At 37.9% G+C, this 14,751-nt stretch overlaps 2 long non-coding RNA genes across 4 annotated transcripts in view; one reads left to right on the forward strand and one right to left on the reverse strand.

Moving 5' to 3' along the window:
- LOC147484804 (uncharacterized) overlaps positions 1–11,158 on the reverse strand; it is a 99,447-nt gene extending 88,289 nt beyond the window's left edge. The window contains exons 1-3 of one of the 3 annotated variants that reach the window (XR_015204895.1): positions 10,984–11,143; positions 10,706–10,844; positions 10,214–10,365 (exon numbers count right to left, since the gene is read on the reverse strand). This is a non-coding gene — a long non-coding RNA (uncharacterized LOC147484804). Of the gene's footprint in view, positions 1–10,213; positions 10,366–10,705; positions 10,845–10,983 lie in introns of those variants that run through there. The other 2 variants (XR_015204893.1, XR_015204894.1) reach the window with 2 other exon arrangements.
- Positions 11,159–12,855: 1,697 nt separating this feature from the next.
- Positions 12,856–14,189, forward strand: LOC147484811 (uncharacterized). The gene is made up of 2 exons (XR_015204878.1): positions 12,856–13,341; positions 13,430–14,189. It is a non-coding gene; the product is annotated as an uncharacterized LOC147484811 (long non-coding RNA).
- The last annotated feature ends 562 nt before the right edge of the window (positions 14,190–14,751 follow it).

Below are 14,751 nucleotides of genomic sequence, written 5' to 3' on the forward strand. Positions count from 1 at the left end.
TGACATTATTCTTGAAAAGAGAGATGAGATGAAGTATTATTGATAAGACAAAAATAAAATATTACTGATGTTTGCGGGAATGTGCATTTTAGAGAGGAAAAGACAGTCTTTTTATAGGGTCAGATTGAATTATTGGATTTTATTTTCTTGTGGTGTGTACGCTATTGATTAGGGTCATTGGGTTGTGGGCAAGATTGTAATGAATTATGTAAGAAATTATTGGGGTGTGTGCAAGATTGAAATGAATCATGCATGCATGGAATCTATTTATTGGGGTGTGTGCAAGATAACATAACTCTCCTGGCCCTCCACCAGCATATATAACATAACTCTCCGTAAGAAATTAAACCAATTTGCTATCTCACACAACTTTTATTATTTTCAATTTTTATTCCATAATTTATTTACTAGAAAAATGAATTCTGATAGTGATAATGATTATGATTCTGATTCCCAGAGAAGACGGCGTATTGAAAGACACTTCATGCATGAACAAAAAGTGTCGGCCGTATTTACTGACTCAATTCAAATGAATCTTCTTGTTACTGCAGCTCATATCATTGAAAACTCTAATCAACCAACTCTCAGATTGGGTGCGTCGGACGCGCTTATAGGAACGTAATAGGGCAACGGAAATGCTCTCTTAAAGGCCGATTATTTAGGTGTCAATCCCACATATGATGAAGTTTTATTTTTGGGCGCAATAGAATGAGCGATCCACCTATTCTTAAGGATTAGGAGTGGTCTTAAGGAACATAGTGATTTACGGATGAAGAAATATGATGCGACCAATAAACCGGTTTTGTCGCGCGGCAAAATAATGTGTCGTTGCAAATGCTAGCAAAGCGGAAGCCCCGGTGATTCAATGGATCGGTATTTTCGTATGCTTCCAACAACACTCTCCTTTGTTAAAATGTTTTGCAAACATGTGGTGGAGAGATTTGGTGCACAATATCGAGATCTCCAAAATGAAGAAGACATTGCAGATTACTCCCTGTTCTTTGAGTTAAGAGGTTTTCTTGGCATGCTTGGCGGTCTAGGCTGTATGCATTGGGCGTTAGCAAGCATGTCCAATGGAATGGGCGGTGACGATATCTTGGGCGACATGGATCGGCAACTCTTGTACTTTCGAGGCGATTTGCTTCTTTTCGACATGTGGATATGGCATGCTTACTTTGGTTTACGGTACTAATAATGATGTTAATGTTTTGTGGCTCTAATCTTTTTCACAAACTAACATTAGGTTTAACCCTCCGGCAAACTATTCTCTCATGGGTAAGGACTATCTTTGTCGGTTATTACTTGGGCGACGGTATATATCCTCAGTTGTCTACACTAGTGAAGGCGAAAAGGAATCCTAAATCAAGAAGAGATAAATTTTTTACGCTGATGCAAGAATCTTATAGAAAAGACGTTGAACGAGCATTTGGGGTTCTTCAATCTCGTTTTGCAATTGTTAGAGGCAAAGCTCGCTTGTGGGACAAAGATGTGCTCCATGATGTTATGTCGGCGTGCATTATTTTGCATAACATGATTGTTGAGGAAGAACGACATAACTATTTGAACGCTTATATTTATGGAGACTCTGAACCTATTATTAACCATGATTACTTTGAAAATCCTAATATAGCATAAATTGTTCTCGACCGAAACCCCAATTCAGCTGAATTTCGCAGAGTCTTGCAACGCGTGGCATATGTGCATAATAGGCACGAGCATGTGGAATTAGAGCAGCGTCGATTAACCATTTATGGGAATGGCGTGATCGAATTAATATGTTTTATGTCGTGCATTTCTTATATGTTCGATTATTGCGTTTACTTTCGTGCATTTACTCGTGTCGTTTACTTTCGTGCATTTATGGGATGGTACCGCTTTGAACTAATCGTCCTTCGTGAAAAATCCACGGGCCTTAGAAGCTTGGTCCTAGGAATTGGCTCGCATTTGGTTCGGTACAATGTAAGCTTCTGTAGTAGGCACACTTCATTGAGATGACAAATCGAAAATACATGCCCTCTAACGATTAGATAAGGAACTACATATAAGATTTCATTTTTTTTGGAAAGGAATGCCTTTAACTTCCCCTAACTTCCTGTCTTTTTTGAAGTCCCTAGAAATAAGAATTCGATTATCTACACTAAGTAAGCCGTGTTTTATCACTTTTATGTACTAGACTAGGTACAAATACAATCATTGTGTTTTTGGCAGTGTGTTTTTGCCTAATTCGTGTTCTTAACTTCTACTGGTATCGATCATTTTTAACTTCTACATGTTATTTTTAACTTCTACATGGTCTGATGTATAAAGTTCCAAATGCGCTTTATGGATAATCACCTTTCTGACACAATCTTACAGGCGATTGAGTTCTAAACACTAAACAGGCAATGATGGAAGGGGTATGAGCTACAACAAGACTTGGGATATAATGTTTAAGATGTCGAGTTTTCTAGAAATCAGATTCGGTGATGTATATTGACACAAAACCATAGGAGCTATTACCAAAACCCTGAGGCATGAATGGACCAATTTGGCGAGTTTTCTCAATTCGTTCCACACCCATTTGAACTAACTTGACACAAGTGAAAAGAGTGCATTGATACTCTTTTACTTTTATTTTGGATTGGTGGGATGGTGGTTCACTTTTTATCTTGAGATGACCATCTTGATATCATCTTTTTTTGCATATCCTTTTCGGAGTAGTGGGGCAAACCGCAAATTCAACATATCTGGCGTCAATTGCCTTTCAAGTCTCATCTTCTAGACCTACCATGAAATTCCTATTAATTGGAAAAATCGCTTTATCTTGTTATTGAAGTTCACTAGTAAGAAAGGAACTGTATATCCATCTCACCTCATCATCCTAAAGATCACACAACTAAACAATATTGTTATTCTCTAAGAATTACATAGAAGCTCATGGAACGGTTTGAACTTTTGAAGTATCGAATTAACATAAAAACAAAGGTAGATGGCCACCCCCACTGATGCTTTTGCGGCATCCTTAAGACTCCACGAGAAGTAATGGCTAAGAAATGATAAACAAAAGATGTTATTTTCAGCAGCGGTGGGTGGTAGCAAAAGGAAATCAGCTTTGAACTAATTGCTTTCCCGGCCGGCCGGCGATGAAGATGACAATGCAAGAAGCACTTGCTTTTTCCGGCCCGGCGAGCAGGTGAGCAACAAAGGCGGCGATAGTAGTCACTACAACACACCGATCATCACCACAGCAGTCCATTACTCCACACGCACTATCCGTTTGTCTCCTCACATGCCTTCCACACTCAACACCATGTGAATGCTTGGCAGTTCACATACTTTACATAGAGGCGAGTAACATTCAAAAGCTATACATGATTGAGAGAGTATTTATAAAGGCTTGCCAACATACACTCACACCGGCTATTATGCACTATGAAAAAAATTGCGGGGCTACATTACCTACATGCACTCATGATACAAGCTATTTGTAATCTAAGACTTCCCAATGTAGCTCAACCGAGAATCATGATTTAACATATATCCTTTCCGGTGATTATCGCTAATTAGGATTCACTCGACTAGTTTCTTATATTCATTAATTCCTACTTAGAATAAGTAATGATGTATTGTCACAATGATATGGAACATAGAATGAAGTAACATAATTGTGGAATTAATAAAGTTAATAGGAAGGAAAAGGGGAAGAATAGTACATCATCCGCCATCGATGTTCTTATATACCCAAAGACCTGTATTTGTTACTACGATATTGTCTTTTGCCCACTCACATGCCAAATTCTTTGTAGGTGATTTATAGCTCCACGAAACCAAGACATATGATTCAATTAAAACACTACCCTCCAATATGTTACTTTGAAGCATTTCAAGTGTTACAAACCTTTAGTCGCTCCATAAATCGAAAACACCTTGATGAGCCACCACCCACCCAATGAAGAGATGAAAACAATGCTTCCCATTCAAAGGCTTTCAAGAGAGGGTGTGCTAGTTGAGACGGATGGAAAGCGGACTTCAACATTGATAGCCGTGAGAGTTGAGAAATCTTCCGCATGATCTGATCAGCGGTAGCTTATATATAAAAAAAGTGAACCGGTCGTCAAAGGAATATATCAATTTGCGGTTTGCCTAATAATTACGGTTGCCATGCACTTATCGACTTCTTCGTTGAAAGTTTTTCCACTAACATTTTTGGCGGCCTCGAAAAAGGCAATGTCGAACTCTGCATCCCCCATTTTGTCATCCATCTTTGAAAGTGTCTTTGTCGATGCGCAAGCATACCAAAGCCATTAAACTAACCATCTTCACAATCTGAACAATATTTGGTGTTTAAAGCTGCAACAATATCGCGGTGTTTAAACTCTGAGAAATCAAAAGGCTATGCAAATTTAGAATTTTTATGAATTCTACAACAATTTTATGAATTTTTATCTATCTACAAGGTGAGAAGCATGGCAATGATGGTGATAGTGGTGTTTGTCTGAATGCTGCTCAAAATTCTTCACATGTGGGACCTAAATCCCCAAGGATCCCCACTTAGATACTTATCCCATAAGCAAATATCTTTGACTCTCAGTGATCAAATTTTTCAGTGATCAAATTGCTTCTATTATATCAAAGGTTCTATCTCAGACTCTCAGTGATCAAATTTTTCTGACACCATTATAGAACTAACGGTAATGTTTCTTAGCAAACCAACTTATATAAAAGGATGGGAAAATTTTCTTTAGTTGTTGTATATCGGTGAAGACAATAAATACCAAGTAGATAGGATGGCTTACAAGCTTAATTTGGAATACTAATAGAAACCATAAGCGCTACTTCCTTCTTCTCCCTGTGAGCTCGAAAGTAACGATGGATGGGCGGGTGATTCACCGCAAAATGGGGATATATACATCCTCCCTTGAGATAGATGGCCAAGTCCGAACTTGTGGGGAGATCATCGAGTCGATCTACTTCGGTATTTGAATATGAAATGCTTTGACTATTCAATCCTTTACGAGCGTATTCCAATAAATCATCCTTAGAAGGGTGCAACCCACTATTCATTTTGCAAATAAAACTAGCCATAGAAGTGGCATGCATGTAGTCTTCTAACATCGTCTTCAATTGCCTAAATTGATACCATAATTAAATAAATTAAATGTTGATACAAAAAATAAAATAAAATAAAGTATTTAATTTACTTATTGGTGTCAAGTTGGCATCAATAGGAGATGTGGCACCAAATCTGTCGGCCAATGCGATTCGAAAAAAATTATTTGTCCCCGACTCTTCGATCTCGGGGGCGCGACCTTCCACTTCCAAAAGCCCATAAGCGGTTTAAAATATGGATAATTAAAACCAATAAAAATTTTAACTTAAACAAAGTCCTCTTCATTATAAAACAATTTACAAATGAAAATGCAAATAATATTATCTCGGTGAAAATCTATATCACCTCGGAAAACAAGACACATCCGAGATGCAACGAAAACCAAAACTGGCGAACCAACCCTTCTTGACACTAAACTGTCCAAAACTTATCAACTATGTTCATTGAATGAACACCCCAGATAAACAAACATGATACAAATCGGTTGCAAGATTATAAACAATCTTTGGTGTGAGTAGCTCTCAAAATATAACATATAATTATACAAATATACACACAATCCATATGGCGGTTGGTTCCTCCACCCTCCTTTAACTTCCAACAACTAGTCAATTGACCTTAAGCACAATAATTAAAGGCGGTGGTTCACCGAGGCCTTAACGCCTAACCTAACCACACAACAAACTATACTTTCATAATAAATAAAGGCGTGTAGTTCCTCCATCGGTAGCTTAGGTTCAATTAAACAAATAACCAACCAAACATATTATATACATTCATCTATTTAAAGATACATCATTAACCAACATATTACCATAATTATATTATTTTGGGCTTTCTTTTGCGTGTCCCTAAAATCGCGTCGTATCTATGTCTTACCTTTTCACGGCTACCACAATCATGACCCAACGCCGAACATGTACATCCACATGCCTCCCCATAATGAACCAACTCGATGCGTAACTACCACGGCGGGATGCCGCACACCGAGTAAATCCTCACCGCGGAAGCAATTATGTAAGTAGCGCCACTATTCGGAGAAAATATTAGCATCATCGTTCTATTTTTTGACGGAATAATCAAAGCCACTATTAATTTCTGTAGGGAGGGCCGAAGGCCATTCATTGCGGGAAGCGTAGGCCACCCACATGGCGTAGGGTAGAACACATGAGTTGTGGTAGCTGGGTTAGGATTTTTGATTTTCGTAATTTATTGAGTGTCATACCTTAATGACTCCTAAACATTCCACTATATCAATCGGGTGGTCAATTACCTTATTGCACAAAAGCCGTAATATATAGAAACATCTCAATTATATCTCGTACTTTCATAAATTTCATTTTCGTCCAATATATTATTAGACAACGCCACACTCATCGGTGGACAAATATTCATCGATCTTATGCTACCTCATAGTAGCATCTCACATATATATCATAATGGAGCGTTTATATAACTTTCTCCAAGATATTGCATTTATATACATATCCCAACATATTATATCTTGTCGCAATCTTCAACGTGATCACATACATTTTATTATAGCATTATTAGGAATATAATAATCTCCTAACATCTCAATATCGTCACGCGTGTCAAAAATACACAACATCAAGGTCAAATCTTTCTTTAGATAATGACCACCAAATATATCTTAGCTTCGGCATTTTATTCTTATATGTGTCCATATAATATACACATAAAGCGTGGTACAATTAAAAACCCACAATCAAAGCCCAATATGTTTCATACACTCTTCGCGTCAAATCTAAATTAGATAATTTACCAACCAAGTTATACAATATCGAGGACAAGATTATTTTATTACTATATATATCCATATAAACAAACATATGAAAAACTGGAAAAGTCAACATTCACAGTCAACGGTCAAAGTCAACGGTCAACAGTCAAAGTCAACGGTCAAAGGTCAACACCTCATGGTCAAGGTCAAACTCAACATGTCATGGTCAAAGTCAAACTGTCCTGGTCAAAGTCAAACTGTCCTGGTCAAAGTCAACAGGTCCTGGTCAAAGTCAAACTGTCGTTTTTTCGACAAGTAAAGCGGGTAAATGGTTGGTGGATTCGTGGTTAAGGTCCATGGAGTCTCGTATGGCTCATGGGCTCGTGGTTCGTAATCATGGAACCGTGGCCAGGCTCAAACCTTACGGGAAGTCTAAGCGATTGGAAGGCCCATGTAGATCTATTTTAAGTCCAATGGGTGGTCCGTCCAATGCAATATTAGAAGCGGGCCCAAAACAGTCAGGTGGTTCGATCCAAAAATACAAAATGAAGCGCCATAGACTAATATTAGAACTGGTCCCAAAAACTTAAGTTAAACTGGTCCAAAAACTTAATTAACTTGGGCCCAAACAAAACAAAGAGAACTGGCCCAACATAACTAATGTGGTCCGAAAATTAACTGAAATTTCGGCCCAAACTACCACTGAAATTTCGGCCTAGCCACCCTTGAAATTTCGGCCAAACAACTTAAAATCCAACGGGCCCAACCAAAACATAACATTTCGGCCCAAAGCAAAAACTTAAGGTTTTGGCCCAAGGCCCAAAACCGAAATCCAACACTGTTCATCATCCCCTCCACCAACAGCCACCAAAATCCGGCCACCACAACCTCCAATCGGCCATCCAATTCAACCCATCGGTTTTGCTCCTCATAGAAACCCCAACAACATTAATGAACACGAAATGCCCAAACCGTCAAGTCCCAACCTCACCAAAACTAGATCTAATAAAAAATCGACCTCCATTAAAGCTTCCCCAAGCTTTAACAGCTGCCATCAACCCTCCACAATCAATACTCATAATCCCCACACCAACAACCCATTCAAAATCGACCAAAAACAGCCCCACCACCGAATCGGCCACCGCCATTAACGAAGCTTCGACAGCTCCCATTACAACCCACACACACACTACAATCACTATGAACCCATCGATTTTTGTATCTAGATGAAAGCACTATAGTTTAAATTAAACTAAAACAACCTAACTGAGTTTTCCCACAACTCAAACTCAAAAATGGACGCCTTCTTCCACCTGCAACAGCACCCGCCTACACACCCTTCAGCATACCCAACACCCAATCGACCCAACCTTCACCCTTAATCAACTAACACCACAATATAAATAACAAACGCCGCCATTGCCGCTCTCTTGAGTTCAACAGTTTAATTACAGAAAACGAAATTTAACAAAGTGGAATAATACAAAAACACGAAGTCCAACACAACAATATAACGAACAGTATTAATAGGCCGAAACCTTAGTCGGTATACTCCGATACAGGGAAAACCATAAATCCGGTGAAATAGCTAAATAGCTACTCACCTGCATGAACAACTCCCTAATCCTCCAGCCTAAATTCATTTGTTCCGGCCCATTTCCTCCAAGAAACCAGAACTTCTGCCTCCATTTTTTAATATCTTATTATTTTTATGAACCCTATTTTTACAGAAAAAAGTGTTTATATCTTTGGCCCCAAACCCAAAACCAACATGACTTCGCCCAAAACCGGGCACGTATATCCCGAGTCCGATCCAAATAATTTTGAAAATAAATAATTTAATTAATTAATTAAATAGAAAAATCGTATTTAAAAATACTGAGTTACAAAATCTTTGTCGATTGGTGGAACACGTAAATTAAAGATTTCACCATTAAGACAAAATGTGGGGATAACCCAATTGGGCAGAGTAACAACCGACTCAACTTGTGACAATGGGGATATGATGGCGATTAAGAGTTGCCCCCATCGGTACGTGAGATACCTACATCCTCCTTAAGACCGGATGCACCAACAAAGTCCACATTCACCTCTATAAGTTGGGGGTAGAAGCATCCCCATCGAGACCACGAGCCCAATAGTCGATGTATTGTCGCCACTAACTTTGTCTAATCAAGGCATCAGCGAAATGCCCCAATGTTGTACCATTGGAGCAATATATCGATCGGCATCCGTTAAGATTCATATCGAAGGGGATCACAAGGAATCAAGGAACGCCAATGACTTGGCGGCGACAACGCTTTCCTAAATACCAAACATTTACTAACGGTCCAAACAAGATGCATCACGACTAGTCAACTCTAATGCTTTCCGAACATATGGATGATTTATGCGTATGCATGTGGAATCTACCCATGGTAGCCATACAATAGAACTCCGAAAGTCACGAGACTCTATCTGGCGTCGCGACTAGACTTAGATTACAATGGGCTTCACCCAGAACCTTATGGCGGTAAGTTGGACCCCAATTATTTATAGCGGGAAATTGGTCGGCTCTTCAAGTATTGAACGTGCATGCCATTTTGAAAATAGGAATAATACCGATCTTGAACAAAACAAATATATTAGCACATAACTAACTATTCAAATCCATTTAAAAATAAATAACTTTAACTACCTCAATGACTTGCCACATCCCCACCACGCCTTTTACTACCATTGCCAATGCCAAAACGACATACCAAGTCCAAAGACATAATCGGAGATGCGTATATGCATCTCCTCCCCGATCATAACTACCGATCTCATCTATCCGAATAAGACTAGCTAGATATCCCGAATCTTCTTTGTGGGAATTTGCTAACAATACATTTCGATAACATACAACATGAAAGCACGAAACCCTATTTCTCTTTCATTAACACCATCTTACCTTTGCATAAAGTTGTATACATCTCTAAATGATTCAGGTTTGATCGCCACTATAAATCTCATCCTCGGTTAAAAAGGTAAATATTTGATGACCTCATCAAATAACTCATATTTTGAATCAAAAGCTACAATCTTTCCTTCTCCAACACGCATGACCCGTAAGCATTGAGAAATCAAGGGGCGTAAAAGCCTATCTCGCCACATGGAAAATGAAATGTGTGGGTAGAGTCCCACCATCTCTACAATTGCTTCAACTAACTGCGTCTATCGGACTTTTCAATATCAATTTGAGCAAAGGCGTCAAAACCAAACATCTCAAGCATCAATTGAAATTCTCCAAAGTTCACTTGGCTCAACCATTCCATAACAGGGGCCAAAGTCCCTTTCTTACCGACTTTTTCCTTCGTTCCACCACCTTCACGAAGAGTAAAGGATATGTGTGTACTTTCCTCTACAACAACACGTTGATAAGAACTAGGATCAAACTTCGAATAAGAAGTCCCTACACGTACATCTTCTGGATTTGGGACATTTGGTGTCCCTGACTTTTTCGACTTTGTACCCTTACTTCTGAATTTGTGTAAAATGCTGGACATTATAACTGGTGAGAAATAAATTAACACCAAAATCAAACATAATTTATAATATGAAACTAAATAAATTGGTCTTGCATTACGACAAATAAAATTAAGTGCAAGTTATGATATGACACAAAACTAGATGATATGGCATTACGACAAATAAAATTAAGTGTCGCATTTTCTTTCTACTGATGGTATGACACAAAACTAGACCACACTATAGTATTCTACGTACAGCTAAACTCCATTTGGACATGATGGTGTCTCCATGTGCATGGATGCTTATGTTGCATGTAAAAATGAAGTACAAGATAAAATCTTAAATGTTCAATATCATAGAGAGTAGAGATTGGGGAGTACCTTGAGGAGCGTCTGATCGTGAGTGTGAAGATGGAGGGAGCCAAACATGAGTAACTCCAACACTAGCAATATCAGTGATAGAATTTTTTAAAAAATTATACCATCCCCCTTCTTTCTTACTAGACTCCCAGTTAAATCCCTATGATCATCAAACAAATCATTTTCCCATTTAGAATTCATAAAAACAACACGTACAAGTGTACAACTCGTTCAAATACATACATATTAGAGCATATAATACTAATAAAGGAAAAGGAAAATGACTCTCAAATACTTGCCTGGAATAATAGTTGAGAAGTTATGAAGGTTGAGAAGAAGGATATGAAAATGAAGAAGCTGAAAAGTAGTTTAAGAAAAAACATATCTTCTTCTATTTATTTGTTCTTCAGTGGGGTTATATTGGTTTCGAGTTTCGTCCTTATTATTTATAGGGTTGGTATGACATCTTTTTAAGTCTTTTTAAGTTTAAGTCTTTTTAAGTTTTTAAGTCAAAACTAGACCACACTAATCATAACACGCACTCTCTTGTATAGACTAGCAATGAGGAGGACTTTGTCAATCTCATCCCCTTCATTTTTGTCCACTAGAATAACCATTGCTAGAATTCTTTCTACGATGCAGCACCTGGTTCAAGATAGATTCAAATAAGAGACACAGATTGTAACAAGTTCGAAAACTTGAATATATAAAAGGCCTAACACTCTTTGCCCATATCTTTAGAGTATGGCTAGATTGGCTAACACCCTACACGCAACTATATGGCCTAAAGAATTCACTCCCCCCAATGTATTATAACCATAAAATGTGCTATCTCCGAAATTGAACAGTATATGGCCTAAATGACAGTATGAATGGTATTTGCAGAGAAGAAGATACTCTAACCAAAGGTTGCGACGTAACAATGATAAAAAGAGAGGGAGTTAATTCAATACCAATACAAGAGAAATGAAACCTGAGAAAGCGTAATTTAGTCGAACCACCCTAACTAAGTTGCATATAATCTACGTTTCTCCCTTCCATTTTGCTTATGCGACATTCAGTTTCACACTGTAAAGATTTCAGTGTAGATACAGATGTTCTAACTTCCAAGGTGTTGTTATCTTGAAATTCTACTTAAAAGAGACGCAAAAACCTGGTAATTTGAAGTCCGCTAAATTTGCACCCTTTCTTCAGTGGGTGGAAACACTCAAACACCTACACTTGCAAATATGCAAAATACTAGTTCAAAATTGTTGAGTTCTAGGTTCATAATTTCATATCACATGGAAATGTTCACAGATGAACAACTGAACGTCCCAATTAGGAATAAAAGCAAAACCAGATCACCATTTCTCAAGACTCTGAGTCTCTGAGAGAAAAAAAAAATGTGTGCAATCACAAAAACAACTATAAATCAAAACATTTCAAAAAATGGAAATGTCCACAGCCATGTAACAAATATAGTGTGAATGTCGCACTACTCTTGGTTGTATTTGTACCATCTTTCAGGAAAAAAAAAAAAAAAAAAAAAAAAAAAAAAAAAACTTTCATGCATTTATATGTACCATAAAAACATGCTTTGAAGGAAATTGAACAAATAATTGGTGTGCAATCACAAAAACAACTATAAATCAAAACAAAGGGATTTCTTTATTCACATTTACAACAGTGTAAAGTACAAGAGTACTATAAACAAGCTTGTAGAATTACCTGCGGCAGTTTTTTTGCTTCCCTCTTTCTTTCCAGCCATTTTTGTGGGAAGTGGCGATGAAAAATCCAAAATTTGGCGCCAATTTCTTGATTTCTATTTTTTTCGCGCGGTGGTGGTGTTGAACAGTGAGAATGAGTGAGAGTGAGAGTGATTTTTATTTTTTTTTATTTTTTATTTTTTATTTTTTTTTGTGTTCTGGGTGTTTTTTTGTTTAAAAGGGTAATATTGGGAGATAAATAACTACACGCCTGTGGGAGTGGCGTATAAAAAAATCGAGTTTTTTTTTTTTTTTGCCCGCCACTGCTGATGGCGGATAACAAAAGTCAATATTATTGTTGGAAACAAATAACCGATATTTAATATTTTGTGTTGCACGCCATTGTCACTGGCGCTGGAAAAATAAACCATTGGGTTTGATTTCGCTATCCCACTAACTGTATCTATTGTGCTATTGTGGTTTGGTGGTTTGGTGCACCAAACCATTGGATTTAGCCTTAAGTAGCAAAAAATCCACAGGAGGTAGCTCTTCTCAAGCTCCTCTTCCTACCCAAGAAAAGGCCACCGAGATCCAACCTCCATAGAAAAAGAGAAAAACATCCTCCGCCACCGAGGCAGCGGCTGGTGTCGACAAATCAAAATCTGCTAAGATTACTACCTCCAACATACCCACTTCAATACCATCCAACTCTTTCTCTTCTCTTGCAACTGATTCTCTCACCAAATCCACCAAAATTCCTTCCTCCTCCTCTTCCGAGGTCTTCGTACCAAATTTGGTACATAGAAATAAAGAAATTTTTTGACTTCTGCCTCCCTCTTCTCTGACCTGCCGACACCGGGCCTCGGTGAGGCATTGGTTGTCAACACCATCCTCCCCCGAGATCGATCAGCCATGGGCGTTCTTTCGGCCCAAGATCGGTTCCAAGTTATGTGTACTTCCCTGGAAAAGGTACGCATATACTCTTTCCCTTACCTTTACTTTTATTACTTTTATCTTTGCTTATTAATTAACTTGTCTTTTGCACTTTCGACACCAGTTCAAAGTGGCCATTGTGAACCAGTTTGAAGCTGATTTGGCTCACTTCCGCCATTTGAGGGAAGATAATGAGCAACTGAAGAGGGATAGAGCACAACTTCATGAATCCTTTGAGGAAGAGAAAACCAAGCATGCTGCGACCCTCACGAAGCTGGACGCTGCCCTCTCTAAGCTGGACTCTTGCGAGAAAGCTAAAAGGACTGCTATCAGTGACCTGAAAAAGTTTGTTGAGGAGAATACACAGTTGCAGACCAACATGCAACTCTCCTCCCAAACTTTGGCTGATAAGTATGCCAAAAAAGCGAAGAGGCCACAAAGTTGACAACTCAAGTTGCTCAGGCTGATGCCGAGTTGGCCGAGGCAGACTCCAACATGGAGTATTGCGTTACGACCATGAGAAGCTTCAGGAGTTATCTTCCCAACACCTCATAGATCAATACAATCTCGGAGATGGTGATGATGCTGCCACTGAAGCTACTCAACCAACGGTCAATGCTATCAAAGAAAACCCTGAGAAGGCAACTGCTGAGAATCCTAACATTGATGCTCTTATCCTTACTCCCTCCGTCCTCGAGGGAATCGATATGGAGACTGACATCATATATGTTGTTCTCGAATCCAATTGTAACATCTCAGATCCAACCAATACGCATTGATCTAATATCACAGCTAAAGATTTTCTTTTGTATTTGCTCATCAGTTGTAATATCGATACAATTTATTATTCTCTTTATAATCAAATAACTTAGAATTTTTATGAAGTGTTTATACATAATTACTTTCTGTTCTTCACCGATACTTACAATATGCTTGCTCAACTCATTCCTTCTTCGATATCCTTCCACACAATAGTATTACCAATTTATACTTAGCAAAAAAAAATCCAAAGAAATCAACAAATTTCGATACCACTTCACTTAAACATAGTACCAATCGTACTTCTCTTATCAATCACTACTTGGAACGAAATTTAAAAAGAAATTCATATTTTTGATACTACCTCACTCAGAAGTAGTATCATTTGATACTTAGAAACAAAAATAAAAGAAAATTCATATTTTCGATACTACCCTACTCAAAAACAGTATCAATTTATACTTAGAAACAAACTTAAAAAGAAAATTCATATTTTTGACACTACCCCACTCAATAGCAGTATCAATTGATATTTATAACAAAATTAAAAAGAAATTCATATTTTTTATACTACCCCACTCAAAAGCAGTATCAATTGATACTTAGAACAAAATTAAAAAGCTACTCAAAGGCAGTATCAATTTATACTTATAAGCAAACTTAAAAAGAAAATTCATATTTTTAATA

This window comes from Coptis chinensis, chromosome 8 (genome assembly GCF_015680905.1).
Source record: "Coptis chinensis isolate HL-2020 chromosome 8, ASM1568090v1, whole genome shotgun sequence".
Taxonomy (NCBI): Eukaryota; Viridiplantae; Streptophyta; class Magnoliopsida; order Ranunculales; family Ranunculaceae; genus Coptis; species Coptis chinensis.